Here is a 16,778-nt window from a genome sequence, read left to right as displayed (position 1 = left end):
GTTGTAAGGGAAAGATAACTTTGTTCAGCTTCCTAAAGAAGCCAGCGTTACGTAAACAGTGGATGTAGTTTGTTTTTCGGGGCAGCAATGGAGTTTCACAAGTATGTTTGTTGACGAACGTTTTATAGACAAGGCCCAGTTCGACTCTGATACTGAAAGATGGAGCGGTCCCAGCTATAAAAGACCCTGGTCATGATCCAGAACTGCAGACGGTAAGTGAAACAGCATCAAATGTCTGTGTTTTGTTGGCAACCGGCGCTCAAGTGCTCATCACTCTTTAGCTCCGCCCACGGCGCGCATCCAGGAGCTCGGCTGTTTTCGGAGAGAATCGAAAAGCTGTATCTTTCTTTTATTAATATGATAAAACTAAAGACTTTTTGGAGATATGAAGGATGCAATACTACTCTATAGGTACTCAAGATTAACATGAGATGGCTGAAACTGTGTGTGTTATGTCCCCTTTAATAAATGCTGCACTTGGATCTTCTTGTTTTGGTGTACTCCATGACAATATGTGATGAAAACCACAAACCAATCAGAAATCCAAAAAGTACATTATTAAAAATGAAAATGGATAATTTTATGGTGAGGACAGAAAAATATTTTGCTAGGGCAGGTTACGGACTCTTGGTTGTTTTACTTGTTTTTTTTTTTATCATGCATTTTCCTTATGTCCCAAACATCTTATTAAAATGTAGACTGTTTGTTTCTCTATCCAGTGAATTTACAGGTAACAGCTGTGTATCTGGAAGCTAGTTTTGCACAGATTAAATCTCACAGCCTGTTTTTCATACACTCTAAGTACTTCATTAGAGGGATTGGTTTTGATTAAGAGCACGACACATCACACGTCCAAACTCTGTGTGCTGTTAAGAGCTGTCCATTAGTAAGCACTGTCCGTGATGTGTAGGTTCACACTGCAGCTTTGCTTCATTTATTTTATTTTCAGAAAACTTCATCAAACCAGCAGTGCATGTTTAATGATCTAGTGCCTGATTCTACATTAATAATGATTCCTTTCAGTCTAGTTCTGTGTCACAGCACTGAAACACATCCACAATGATAAGGTCATATAGCTGCAGCAAAAGTAATTTATCCAGCATACAGGGGCTTTGAGTTACAGATACCAAAAAAAAAAAAAAGTGAGTGAGTCAGTGAATTCACAGATAAAAACTCATGTTAAACCAATTATATTCCCAGAAATATTATTCTAACATAATTTTTTTGTTAATAGTGTAATTTGAATAATTACAAATGAAGAGATTATTGTCAGTCCAACATAATAAATTCTCCATCTTCCCAGCAAGCATCATAGCATGAATAATTAAAGCCGTTAGTTGTAATTGTCAGTTTGTTGATTATAACTTGCACGCAAATGTCAACTTTTTTTTTTTTTTTTTGAAAAAATCCTTGAAAAAAAGTTTTACTTAAAAGTATTTTAAATCATTATGTTTTAATAATATTTTGCCGAGCTTTAATGAAGTGAACTTATTTTGATGTTTACTAACATACTAAAGCACATGTAAAGTAGCCTACTTGATCATTTTAACTGTAGTGTATTATTTGATATTACATTTAAAGGCAATGTATTTTAAATGTACTAAACTGCAACTAAATCACAATTACACATATGTTCAAATCCATGACATACAAGTTTTAATAAAAATGACATTAAAGTAGTTTAATTTACCATGAATGCTCGTCAGTACATTTAGCAGATACACTTTAACAATATTTCAAAGACAATAGAATGAATTATGAAATTACTATAAAGATACTTAAATATATATATATATATATATATATATGTATACAGTATGCTAAAGAAATTAACATATATGCTGTCACAGTGTCTAGTTGGTGTGCTCATGTATAGTAAAGACTTCAGGCTTTAAAGGGGTCATCGGATGCAAAGTTGTTTGAACATAAGTGTATGTTGGAAGTGTGTGTACACATCCATCCCATAATTATAAAAATCCACCCAGTGTTTTTTTCTCAAATTAGGCTGTTCTGAGGTTCCTGTCAGAATGACGTAGTTCTGTACAGGCCCCTCCCACGATATTTGATTGACAGTAGCATCTTACCTTAGCTCCGCCCTGAGTGAGCTGTCATCAGTCCGCCATTGTGTCGACTCCGGTGCAGGGGAAGACAAGAATGTCTCCGATTAAGAGATTGAGGTGTTTAGTTGTTGGATGTAGTAATGAACATGGCAGTCGTCATTTACTCCCAACATCTGAGCCGCTGAAGATGCAGAGGATTAACGTTACTTTCGTTTTGAAGTGAATGCGCTTGAGCTGTCATCAGTCCGTCATTGTGTCGACTCCGGTGCAGGGGAAGACAAGAATGTCTCCGATTAAGAGATTGAGGTGTTCTGTTGTTGGATGTAGTAATGAACATGGCAGTCGTCATTTACTCCCGACATCTGAGCCGGGACTCGCTCGCTCGCGATAGAAGTGTGTATTTTGTTGTAAGGGAAAGATAACTTTGTTCAGCTTCCTAAAGAAGCCAGCGTTCTCCGCCCTGAGTGAGCTGTCATCAGTCCGCCATTGTGTCGACTCCGGTGCAGGGGAAGACAAGAATGTCTCCGATTAAGAGATTGAGGTGTTTAGTTGTTGGATGTAGTAATGAACATGGCAGTCGTCATTTACTCCCAACATCTGAGCCGCTGAAGATGCAGAGGATTAACGTTACTTTCGTTTTGAAGTGAATGCGCTGATCCCCGATCTGCCTAAATGCATCTATGTTCGCCCGAATCATTCGTGATCCAGCTTCATCTACAGAAGAAGGGAGTATAAGGGTTTTTATTAATCTTTGCAAATTGCCTTTCCTAATAATGTGCTAGTTAGCACATTATTACAGAGCTCCGCTCTGGCCGTTCGCTGGGGATCCTGTTTGGCCGGAGCCTCACTGGTCCATTCCTCCGGCCCCGCCCTGGCCGTCTGCTGGGGTTCCTGTTTGGTCGGAGCCTCGCTGGTTCGTCCTGCCTGCCCCGCCATGGCCTTCTGCCCTGCCAGTTCTACTCCGGTACCCTGGTCTATCTCTGTCTCCAGACCCTCTTCCGTTGCACAGGCCTGGCCCGCCATCCCTCCCCCTGGTCTGCCTCAGTCCCACCTCCCTCCAGGATTTCATTGATTTTTGGGAGCGTCTGGTATCCGCTCCTTAGAGGAGGGGCTATGTCACAGTGTCTAGTTGGTGTGCTCATGTATAGCCACTAGAGAGCACGCTTCTTAGTTTGTTTGTTTCTCTGAACTTCAGTTCCCATCACACTTTGCCTTGCAAGCCTATCAAGCCTCATTACATTCAGCTGTGTCCCATTACCTTGTTAACCTATTCCACAATTAGCCCGGTTTTCTTTGTCTTTGGCTGCTGCTTTGTTTTCTGTTACGTGTTTCTGTTACTCTGTTTTTACCCTGATTTGGATTAAACTGTTTGTTTTTGGACTCTTTAAAGGGGGAGTGCAATGCTGTTTCATGCATTCAGAGTTGTTTACACTGTTAAATAGATTGTCATGCTAAGCATAGCCAAAGTTTCAAAAAACTTTTTGGACATTTGATGGAGTATTTCTGTGGCAAAAATCTTACTTCCGGGTTCGTACAAGTTTCAGAAAGTTTTTTTCGATCGTGGCTCTTCATGACGTAAACGAGGGTGGAACTCCTTATATGGGCATTTCTTCCGGAAGAACGCGTCCGTGCACGCATCGACCAGAGCGAGAGCGAGATCGTGCCCATCAACATGTTTCATTCGGCAGCGCTGCACGGGACTCGCTCGCTTGCGATAGAAGTGTGTATTTTGTTGTAAGGGAAAGATAACTTTGTTCAGCTTCCTAAAGAACCCAGCGTTACGTAAACAGTGGATGTAGTTTGTTTTTCGGGGCAGCAATGGAGTTTCACAAGTATGTTTGTTGACGAACGTTTTATAGACAATGCCCAGTTCGACTCTGATACTGAAAGATGGAGCGGTCCCAGCTATAAAAGACCCTGGTCATGATCCAGAACTGCAGACGGTAAGTGAAACAGCATCAAATGTCTTTGTTTTGTTGGCAACCGGCGCTCAAGTGCTCATCACTCTTTAGCTCCGCCCACGGCGCGCCTCCAGGAGCTCGGCTGTTTTCGGAGAGAATCGAAAAGCTGTATCTTTCTTTTATTAATATGATAAAACTAAAGACTTTTTGGAGATATGAAGGATGCAATACTACTCTATAGGTACTCAAGATTAACATGAGATGGCTGAAACTGTGTGTGTTATGTCCCCTTTAATAAATGCTGCACTTGGATCTTCTTGTTTTGGTGTACTCCATGACAATATGTGATGAAAACCACAAACCAATCAGAAATCCAAAAAGTACATTATTAAAAATGAAAATGGATAATTTTATGGTGAGGACAGAAAAATATTTTGCTAGGGCAGGTTACGGACTCTTGGTTGTTTTACTTGTTTTTTTTTTATCATGCATTTTCCTTATGTCCCAAACATCTTATTAAAATGTAGACTGTTTGTTTCTCTATCCAGTGAATTTACAGGTAACAGCTGTGTATCTGGAAGCTAGTTTTGCACAGATTAAATCTCACAGCCTGTTTTTCATACACTCTAAGTACTTCATTAGAGGGATTGGTTTTGATTAAGAGCACGACACATCACACGTCCAAACTCTGTGTGCTGTTAAGAGCTGTCCATTAGTAAGCACTGTCCGTGATGTGTAGGTTCACACTGCAGCTTTGCTTCATTTATTTTATTTTCAGAAAACTTCATCAAACCAGCAGTGCATGTTTAATGATCTAGTGCCTGATTCTACATTAATAATGATTCCTTTCAGTCTAGTTCTGTGTCACAGCACTGAAACACATCCACAATGATAAGGTCATATAGCTGCAGCAAAAGTAATTTATCCAGCATACAGGGGCTTTGAGTTACAGATACCAAAAAAAAAAAAAAGTGAGTGAGTCAGTGAATTCACAGATAAAAACTCATGTTAAACCAATTATATTCCCAGAAATATTATTCTAACATAATGTTTTTGTTAATAGTGTAATTTGAATAATTACAAATGAAGAGATTATTGTCAGTCCAACATAATAAATTCTCCATCTTCCCAGCAAGCATCATAGCATGAATAATTAAAGCCGTTAGTTGTAATTGTCAGTTTGTTGATTATAACTTCTTGTGTTTCATGTTACAAGTGTTTAGGTGTACACAAAAACAAAAAAAATCTACTTTACTCCATATAGAATTATTTTTTTAGCTTAATTATTTATTTGCTTTTGTTGTAATTGTCAGTTTGTTGATTATAACTTCTTGTGTTTCATGTTACAAGTGTTTAGGTGTACACAAAAACTGTAAACAAAAAAATCTACTTTACTCCATATAGAATTATTTTTTTAGCTTAATTATTTATTTGCTTTTACTATTATTATTATTATTATGATTATTAATTTATCTGGCTGACTGAATTCTATAGTTAATTTCATTAATTGTTTTCTTGTATCTGTGGCCATCATTTTTGAGTATATTGTGTTTTTTTTCCACAGTGTATAATTTTTAAATCATTAACATTATAATGTATTATTTATGCATGTTTCAAACAACCATAGCCCTGCATGGACAAGAGGTTTGGAATATGGATGAATGAATGGGGTCAAAAATACATAGTGTCTCTTACTGTCTTTATTTATATTACATTTCATGTTTACACGGATTTTGGTTTCGTCAAGCTCAGCAGGCTATTTTAACGCTGTGCTGTGAAGACATAATATTAGTGCTGTCAAACGATTAATCGCAATTAATCGCATCCAAAATCAAAGTTTTTGTTTACATAATATATGCGTGTGTACTGTGTATATTTATTATATATATATAAACACAAACACGTGCATGTATATATTTAAGAAAAATATGTAATGATTATATATTAAATATATTTTTATATAATATAAATTATATGAATATAAATATATACATGTAAATATTTTTAAAAATATATACTGTATGTGTGTTTTTATATATACATAATAAATATACACAGTACACAAACATATATTATGTAAACAAAAACTTTGATTTTGGATGCGATTAATCGCGATTAATCGTTTGACAGCACTAAATAATAGCAATCAGTTGACCTTCAATTCCAACACATTTTTACTAACAATTTGGCACAAACGTTATATATTAGGGCTGTCAGTTTAACGCGTTAACTTAATTAATTAGTTATGAAAAAATAACGGAATTAATTAGTTATGAATAAATAACGCAATTAAATATTTTAACAACGCACTGGCCCCGCCCCCAAACCTGTACATCATCTTACAGCTCATACAGTTGACTGTTGACAATTATGATGCAGGGTGACAACTCCATTAATGCAGTTATGCCCTAAAATTCAAGATATTGTTGCAAAAATGCCCCTGTATGTGTTTTTGTCTCATATTTATATTACATGATAATCGATATTACACGAGTAGCAGCTAGAGCAATATCAGTGCTGATTTTGTCCAGAAAATCACCAATTAAAATGTGATTTTATTCAACAGATCAGTAAACAAGTTTATATTGTGCTATATTTTAATCACAATATCACATGATAATCGATATTACACGAGTAGCAGCTAGAGCAATATCAGTGCTGATTTTGTCCAGAAAATCACCAATTAAAATGTTAATATTGTGCTATATTTTAATCACAATATCATGTGTTTTTGCTCAATTTTGCAGAGAATATATTATCTTTAAAGCCACAGCAGAAATGTTGTGTGTCTCTGAGGAACAGAGCAGTGTTTAGTTTCGGAATGAATCTGCGTTTTGAGCGAATCGTGTGAATCAATGATTCAGTAGCCCATTCATAAAGAGAGCCATTTACTTCATTCCTGAATGAATCAGCCGTTAGAACGAATCAATGAATGACTCATAAAGATATTTACCGCCACCTGCTGCCAGATTTAGTTTTTTATTTAGAGTATCATTTCATTAAAATAATAATTGTTTACTTCATTGTTTATAATAATCAATAATAAACAATCATCATTGTTTACTCAGCCTCATATCGTTTCAAACCTTTCTTTTTTGGAACATAAAGGAATGTATTTTGAGGACTGTTGGTAACAAAGCTGTCTTGGTTATCGTTGTATGAACAAAAATTACTGAGATGTTTCTCAAATTATCTTCTTTTATGTTCCATAGTTTATGTTAGGTCGTTGCAGCCTTAATGTTTACGTGTAATACATTTTATGTTGAATCAAACAAAATATTTCTTTCAATTTGCAATGTCTACTTAATACTTTCTCATTTAACACAAAAATAGCTTTAAATAATCTTTTGTGGGTATTTTCACAGTCAAATTTATTTTGCGATTAATTAATTGAAAACATCATGTAATTAATTAGATAAATTTTTTTATAATATATATATATGTGTGTGTGTGTGTGTGTGTGTGTGTGTATGTACGTACGTATGTACACTTGGTAACTGTTCCACTTTTCCAGTAATCTGCTTTTACACTTATTGTCAGAGACAAACTGCCAGTTATTTTTTTTATCACAACTTTAAATAATCTTTTGTGGGTATTTTCACAGTCAAATTTATTTTGCGATTAATTAATTGAAAACATCATGTAATTAATTAGATACATTTTTTTATAATATATATATATATGTGTGTGTGTGTGTATGTACGTACGTATGTACACTTGGTAACTGTTCCACTTTTCCAGTAATCTGCTTTTACACTTATTGTCAGAGACAAACTGCCAGTTATTTTTTTTTATCACAAAATGGAACCGTAACAAAGCTGTCTTGGTTATCGTTGTATGAACAAAAATTACTGAGATGTTTCTCAAATTATCTTCTTTTATGTTCCATAGTTTATGTTAGGTCGTTGCAGCCTTAATGTTTACGTGTAATACATTTTATGTTGAATCAAACAAAATATTTCTTTCAATTTGCAATGTCTACTTAATACTTTCTCATTTAACACAAAAATAGCTTTAAATAATCTTTTGTGGGTATTTTCACAGTCAAATTTATTTTGCGATTAATTAATTGAAAACATCATGTAATTAATTAGATAAATTTTTTTATAATATATATATATGTGTGTGTGTGTGTGTGTGTGTGTGTGTATGTACGTACGTATGTACACTTGGTAACTGTTCCACTTTTCCAGTAATCTGCTTTTACACTTATTGTCAGAGACAAACTGCCAGTTATTTTTTTTTATCACAAAATGGAACCTATATTTTAACTTAAACCATACATTAATATACTATGTAATCTCATCTGAAGAGCATATGCAGTCACTTGTAAAGTGTATAATGTTGTGATGGAGGAAATTGTCTGTCCGCCCTAGGGACCACTAAAAATAACTTCACCAGTGCCTCAGAAAACATCGAGAGAGCTTTGAACAATGCTATTGTCATTAACTTTGCCTCTTTATTTTCAGATATAATATAAAAAGGCCCATATAGCATGCCATCTCTGAAGGGAAGATGTTCTGTGTAGCAGCATATGAAAACATAAAGTCTTCAAGCTGGAAAAAAGTATGATGCCGAACAGAACACGAGACAACATCAAAAAAACATTCTGCACACCGAACATACAAAGAGAAGGGCCCAAAAACCATTTATCACAAGGAAACTTGTTTAACGCAATCTTAGTTTTCCCAAGGAATGAAACTCTAAAAGGAGTTATTTATGCATCCATGATGACTTCAAAAGAACAAACTTGTGACTGCCATAACAAGTTTCTCATTAGCTGACAGCCTGTTGAGAATCATAATCATAATTTACATTTAGTGTTATGCATATAAGTATATATAATCAAAGAGACGACCCTTGTTTTTCAGCTTCCCTGTAGGGAAGTAATTGACAGCCTCCCACAGTTATATGGGAATTATTGAAATTTATTCAGGCAGTGGTAACAGAGATCACCCTGATACTGCCTTCTCAATGCGCTTTTTGTTCCCATTTATAAAGAACAGTCATGGGTTCAGTTTGAGCATATTTCTCACATGTTGATCCTGATGCTGAGCTGTCACTAATCAGATCTGGATGACCTAAAATAGGCCTATCCTAAAATAAACCCAGAAAATTTCAAGAATTAATGCAGGAATTCCAAGACAAAAATAAATCATGTCACTTTACATAAACTAGCATCACTGGTGTCCATCGTTCTCTACACATTATAAGAAATGTGGGTGATTAAAAATATTTTCTTATAACTTAAAATTAATAAGACCAACTAATACATAAGCCATATGTAGGTTTTGAAGACTGTAAACACACTGTCATCAAAGCAGTCAGCAAGGGAGGCCCAATCCACTTTGGAAGAAGACAAATCACTGTTACTCGTTCATTTCTGTAGGGAAAATAAAGAGTAACGAAGTCTAAATTTGGAGAAAAGGAGCATTGCATCACTTGCTCAGCATTGGATCCTCTGCAGTGAATGGGTGCCGTCAGAACGACAGTCCAAACAGCTGATAAAAACATTACAATAATCCACAAGTAATCCACACCGCTCCAGTCCATCAATTAACAGCTTCTGAAGCGAAAAGCTGCGAGTTTGTCAGAAACAAATACATAATTAAGGCATTTTACAAATTTCGTAAATAAAGTAATCTTGTCTGAATCAGGAGAGAAATATGCACAGATCAAGCACACGCGACAACAGTCCAAAGCAGGTCTAAACGAATATGTTGGTGGATTTTGATGTAAGATGCATGTCTTTCACTGGAGGAAGTGTTATTATGGATTATATACTCGGATTTTGGCCATTTTGTAGCTTTCTGTTTCACAAAGTGGTAATGGGCTGAAGTCATGTAGATTACTTGTGGATTATCGTGATGTTATTATCAGCTGTTTGGACTCTCATTCTGACGGCACCCATTCACTGCAGAGGATCCTTTGGCGAGCAAAGGATGTAATGCTATATTTATCCACATCTGTTCCCATGAAGAAACAAACTCATCCACATCTCGGATGGCCTGAGGCCATTTTGTAGCTTTCTGTTTCACAAAGTGGTAATGGGCTGAAGTCATGTAGATTACTTGTGGATTATCGTGATGTTATTATCAGCTGTTTGGACTCTCATTCTGACGGCACCCATTCACTGCAGAGCATCCATTGCTGAGCAAGTGATGTAATGCTATATTTATCCACATCTGTTCCCATGAAGAAACAAACTCATCTACATCTCGGATGGCCTGAGGGTGAGCACATTTTCAGCATATTTTCATGTTTGGTTGAACTATCCCTTTAAACACTTCCAGCTATATCATGTCTACTTTTACATTATCAACTCAATTAATTGTCACGGTTAATTCCACATTTATCTCTTAATGACTTGCTCGTATCCCCTGCAGCTTTCTTTCATCTTCTTGTATTCAACATGTTGCAAATAAAGAAAACGATAGACGACGATGGTGATTATTGTCATAGTTATTATTATTATTATCATCATGCATTTATTTTTCTAATCATTCACTTATCATTATTGCAATTCTGTCTGGTGCCACAAACGATAAAGAAATAAAAATGTGTTGATTATATTGAACATAGACCTGAAAAATATAACAATACCCAACTCAATATAAAATTAATAAGAAATATTTCCCCCAGCTCTTTTCTGGAAAGTTGCTAGCCTTCTGGTCTCGACTTCGAGACGTCGAGTTTGATTCCAGTGTTTAATGAAGCCGGGCTGCTGTAGTGTGAGGATGCTCTGAAAGCTTCAGAAGCTCTGGAGGTGGAGCTGTCGCTGTTCCCGATCCTATATATGCATCTGATGCAGCAGAGCCCCGTTCTTCATAGAGATCTTTAAAAATCCTCCTCCAGCGCGAATAAACGCCCCTGGACTGAAGCAAGCACCCAGTCTCTGAGATTCTCAGGTTTAGCACAAGACAACTGCTCCTAACAGGTGAGTCAATTACTAAACTTCAGCTTTGTCATTTTTGCCGTGCCTAAATGTGTTTGAGGTGCGCTACGTCCCACCGAAACTTATGCATCATTATTCGGACAGATACATAATATTTTCCTTTATTGCACCGTACTGAAGAACATTTACTTAAAGCATCAATATCTCGTTTGCATGAACAGAGCAATGGGAGATAGCCTACTGTGTTTAGTAAGCTTGTTAACCACGTGAACTCTGCATGTCGGCTTTACAACATCAGCCTGTATTTTGTCAATGAATTTACCGGATAAGGGACAATGGTGCGGATCTCTCATTGATTCGGCGCTGTCCGCTCCCTAGTGCTGAAATCTCAATGTTCATTCATCAAGATTCAATCTAAACTGCGTATACTTTACTGTCGTTTAACGGCATAAAATGCTATTTCTAACTTTCCAAACGTAAAAAAAACACAAAAATACATGGTTACTTCCTTCATGGTATGTTGTTGTAGCTAAATGTTAAGTGCAGTTTATGTGGCATAAATGAAATCATCCCAGCAATAGGCCTACTCTCCGACAGGTAACTTAATATAAGCTAACAAGCTAGCAAACTTCTGCTGTTTTTTTTAAACTAAATAACTTTGACATTTTATGGTTTTCTGCTGCTTGTGTAATGATGTTTGTATATACCGGATATTTTGGTGCGTGATGCATCCATCTTTGGTGGTTTGAATAGCCTCAGTATGTTCAGAGATCGAAAGCTGTTTTCGAAGACTGAATTCTGTTTTTGTTGGACTACTGTTGCTAAAAATTGAGGGTGTTGACTGCAGTGAGTGTGGGTATGTCTCAAAACCTAACGAGCTGTCTTTTTAGAAAGCAGAAATCCCATGCGCAAATGGCTCAGTCTTATCGATTGGGAAGACAGTGAATCGCTGGATCTGTTTCAGCGGCTATGAATTAATTACTTGCACACCTTTCACCTTTTAGTGAAATTCGCGAATAAAGCGATGAGTCAATCAAAACGATTCTTTTCAATGGGTCGAATCGAGTATCGCTCGAATCTTTGTTCGGGAGAAAAACAGCAATCTGACATGTTGGAAAAACATAGTCTTAACAGTATTCAACAAAATATATGCTTAAATATGTTTTCATAAAACAATAGCATGATGAAGTTCAGAATTTTACACATTCTAACGTAAAAAAAAAAAAAAAAGATGCATGTTTTTAAGAAACAAACCCATCATTGAGGCATTTTACCTTCAAACTCTTGCTTCCAGCTAAAACATGAGTCCTCTATCCATAATATTGTTTCCTCCAGTTAAAAAGTTGTCTGGTCTGATTCGTGAAATATAAAATGATAAGTAAAAACAGTCTGCAACAGCTCTAAACAAATATGTTGGTGGATTTTCATGTGAGAGGAACAACAGGAGATTGACTTTTTCACTGGAGGAAGTGTTATTACGGATTATAGACATTGAAGTTAAAACACCTCCTGATAGATTTGTTTCTTTAAACCATGCAACTATTCACTTCAAAAGACGATAACTAATGGACAGTAACATGACAGATGCAACACCGCAACACCAATCAAAAACAATTATAGTTACTTAAATTGTCACTAGGAAAATAATGCAACTTTAAAATACTGATCAATGATAATGATTTAGTCCAGGGGTGCCCAAACTCGGTCCTGGAGGGCCGGTGTCCTGCAGAGTTTAGCTTCAACTTGCCTCAACACACCTGCTGGTAAGTTTCTAGTATGCCTATAAGTGCTTGATTAGCTGGTTCAGGTGTGTTTGATTAGGGTTGGAGCTAAAGTCTGCAGGACACCGGCCCTCCAGGACCGAGTTTGGGCACCCCTGATTTAGTCCAATCAATTTGCAAAGGGTTTGTAAATTGATCTGCTGTAAGAATGTTGACACGCTGGAGTCCAATATCCGAAGCTAAAACATCCTTTGCTAAATATTTAATTCAGTACAAAAGTGACATGAAAAACACCGCAGAGGGAGTTCTATAGGTAAGCTATTGATTGATGCCTCAAATAAACTGGCTTTTTTAATTGGTTAATTGAAGCAAATGGTCCAAATGATCTCTCATTTGGCACTTCACTGCTAATAGACGGCATACTCTCGACCATTATACAGTAGGTGCGATGGGAGTCAGTTCAGCTGCTTGTGTTTGTCTGTATGTATCTGTACTATTTATGTGCTTTTCGTATTGTCTTTGTAAGCACGGCATAAATAGATGTTGAGAATGTGAGATCTACTGACTTGGAAAGCACCTCTGATGCCAAAAATGCTGGTAGGTGGATCACTGGGTTTGAGACGCATCCAGCGTTAGGCATTGCAGAGTCAGAGCTGCGTGGGTGTGTGTGCGCAGATCATGCCACATCTCTGTGTGTGTGTCTGTGTGTGTGTGTGTGTGCCTGCTGCAGTGGTGCATGGACGCAAACCACAGCAGGAACGTTAGGCTTTATTGAAGGTCAAGAAGGTCCTCTGAGCCTATTTAAGAAAAAGCAATAAACATCCACGTAGCCCTAGATAAAGGAGGTTGTTTATTTGGAGTGGGGTCTAAATCCATAGGCCTGATTTAGATGCTCCCTGCTTTAATGAGCCCTGGGGAATCAACACAGATCTGCATCACATCATTGATAAATGCCACATACTGTACGCGAAGACTCTCTGTTCAGTGTTATAAAATATGTGTCTTTGATATTTTTAGATTAGGGTTGTGAGATGCTGTTTTTGCCAAATAGCAAATATGTAGCACATTCCTGCAAATGTAGCTTGTAGGTTATTGTATACATGATTCTAGTTAATATCACAATGTTATAGTGCATTTTTAACTTTCTCAATTGTAAAAACTGTAAAACCTTCTTCTGGATGAAGGTTTATTGTCCTATAGTGCTGAACAGAGATTCAGCAGCTGTTACTCAGTTGAACAATCTTGAAATATTGCAAGTGATGATGGGAATTTGGAGCACTTTTATCATATTTATTATGCTGTCCACTGTCTGTGCTGTTTGTTAAAAGTGTGTCAAGATGTATGAACTCATACACTGCAAACCAAATCTACTTATGGCGACAAATAAAGCAACCTGAACCTGTTTTAAAAAGTACAAGTCAGTCAAAAAATATTAGCAATGACTTCAGTGCATTGCATCATTTCCTCATACTTGTTCTTCAGCACTTCTGGATTTATATATTCTCCAGTATATTTCTGTATTATGTACAGGAGATACAGAGATACACAATATCAGCATGCTGTCACACTATATGGGGTAAGTTTCTACTTCATGTAGAAAAATCCATATAGTAAAACAATTCATGATCAGACAATTCAAAAATGTTTAAAGGCAACACACGCCCTTGTGAAAAAGACATGTGATTAATTGTATTGAATGTGCACTCGTAGTGTATATTAAATGTTAACAGTATATTTTTTGCAGATAATATAATGTTAATGAAATAAAAGGACATTTAAATAGTGAATTCAGTTTCAGGACTGTTTCCTAACACACTTTTAAAAAGTGCATTTTGCAATAATAAATCAAATTAAAAGTTTTACTTTGAAGTACATTTTAAATAATTATTTTTATAACATTTAGTCATGTTTTAATGAAGCACACTTATTTTGACGTGTTGACTAACATGAAGTTCATGTAAATTCCTTGATTAGGATTTTAACTGTTATTCATTTTTGCATTACAATTACACAATATCAGCATGCTGTCACACTATATGGGGTAAGTTTCTACTTCATGTAGAAAAATCCATATAGTAAAACAATTCATGATCAGACAATTCAAAAATGTTTAAAGGCAACACACGCCCTTGTGAAAAAGACATGTGATTAATTGTATTGAATGTGCACTCGTAGTGTATATTAAATGTTAACAGTATATTTTTTGCAGATAATATAATGTTAATGAAATAAAAGGGCATTTAAATAGTGAATTCAGTTTCAGGACTGTTGTAACATTTAGTCATGTTTTAATGAAGCACACTTATTTTGACGTGTTGACTAACATGAAGTTCATGTAAATTCCTTGATTAGGATTTTAACTGTTATTCATTTTTGCATTACAATTCATATATTTTACTAAATTGCAACTTCATCATTAAAAAATGTGTAATTACAAATATATTTAAATACACAACATACAAGTTTCAATAGAAATTACATTCAAGTATATTTTAGTTTATCATTTATCATCAATGCTTGTCAGTACATTTAGCAGTTCACTTTAACCATATTTCAGAGGCAATATAAAAAATTATGAAATTACATATAAAGATGTACTACTTAAGAAGCACTCTAAATTAGTTCACCTAATTCCATTTAATATAAATATAAACTATAATGCATTTTCACTGAACTGCAATGAATATGCAATTAAGTTACATTCAGTTCACACTTATATTTATTATTTTAAAGTAAATAATTTCCATAATAAGTAGGCTACTCTTTAAAACGTATGCTAATGTGTTCTTTTTCACAAGGGCTAGTTCTTTTTCGCTATAGGGTTTAGTTAATTAAATATATATATAATTTAATAGCACGTGCTAGCAGTATGTTAATAACATTTGTCATTAGAATTGAAAATTGCTTTAAAAAATGGATTTACTTCCATATTTCAGTCAGGTCTGTAGATTTTGTTCCCAAACTCTGAAACCATGTTTTCAGAAAACAGAGCAGTGAAAATTGTTTCTTGTTCATTTCAATGTTTCCTTAGAAATAGCAGTAGAACAACTAGTCAGACAAAAGACTGAAACAGCTATTTGCCCATTCATGCTGCAAGGTTATTTGAAATTCAAGTGCGAGATATATGTATTGCAGATTCCATCAAAAACTCATGAGCGCACCTTAAAATGTTTTGCATAACGTGTAGAATAGAAATGAACACTGATCACCATTAATCGTGCTTGTTGTAAAGACTTCCTGAGGCGCGCGTCTGTGATTCATTAATTTCATACGTCAGGATTTAATTTCCTGCTGAATTCAAAAGCATAAGCTGAGGGGTTAAGGATTGTGAAGAGTAAACAAGACAGTTCATTATCCCAGCACTCAGAAACGAGGTCTCAGCATCATTAGACTGGAGGAGCACAAGGTGTTCCCAACATGTTTTATTCATGAAGTGGCACACCAGGACATTTTGAAGCTCTCTTTAGAAAGCAAGCTGTTCTGCACATGTTTATCCACAACAAGACACAACAGAGAATAAACACATTCATTGTGACATATTCTGAGACATCATCCGAAAACCCCCCCTCATTGATTTGTAAAAGAGCTCAGTGTTTGTGGCTGCAACACACCACAAGAATGAGCCACTAAATGTGAGGAGACCTCAGCGCTTTCATAACTCTGTGACCACGATGATGTGAAACAGATAACACACAGACCGGTTATTATAACTTCTCATATGACACATTCTGCGTGTGTGGGCTCCATGTGCATGGAGGTTAATTTAAGGTGACATCAAGCTAAAATCATTCCTACACATTCATTTATATCTTTGTGCTTGTGAATTATATGTAATTACAAGGTGGCTCATTCCTAACATATATTCATACTGCCAATCTGTCAGCTTAATATGTTATATAAAATATTTCTGTTAAACATTATAAAAAATGGAGATCATATTAGTTTTCTCTAAGAAAACTCTTACCATAAGTAAAAATTACTTTAATGTATAGATTCAAGTGTTTTTTTTTCTTTTATAAAACAATAGGAAAAAGAAACACAAAAAAGACAACAGCGTTCATTAAAAGTTATATTTATTAATATTACATTTGAAGACTATAGATGCAAAAACCTCTAAAAGTCCATCTGAGAATTTTTTCTTTTAAATTAGCATTCTATTTTCAGACTCCTGTGTTTGGGTTCAGAAATTTCACTTTATTGG

The 16,778-nt window shown here is 35.6% G+C and overlaps 1 protein-coding gene across 1 annotated transcript in view; it reads left to right on the top strand.

Moving 5' to 3' along the window:
* The first annotated feature begins 10,790 nt into the window (after window positions 1-10,790).
* The window catches only part of LOC107552309 (melanocortin receptor 5-like), a 29,504-nt gene continuing 23,516 nt past the window's right edge, over window positions 10,791-16,778 (top strand). Inside the window, exon 1 of the mRNA XM_016234168.1 lies at window positions 10,791-10,898. The gene's annotated coding sequence lies outside the window, so the exon portion shown is untranslated. The remainder of the gene's footprint in view (window positions 10,899-16,778) is intronic.

This window comes from Sinocyclocheilus grahami, unplaced genomic scaffold, assembly GCF_001515645.1.
Source record: "Sinocyclocheilus grahami isolate Dianchi unplaced genomic scaffold, SAMN03320097.WGS_v1.1 scaffold446.1, whole genome shotgun sequence".
In the NCBI taxonomy this organism is placed as follows: domain Eukaryota; kingdom Metazoa; phylum Chordata; class Actinopteri; order Cypriniformes; family Cyprinidae; genus Sinocyclocheilus; species Sinocyclocheilus grahami.
The sequence above is the reverse complement of the archived record's forward strand: the minus strand, read 5'-3'. Positions and strand labels throughout refer to the sequence as shown.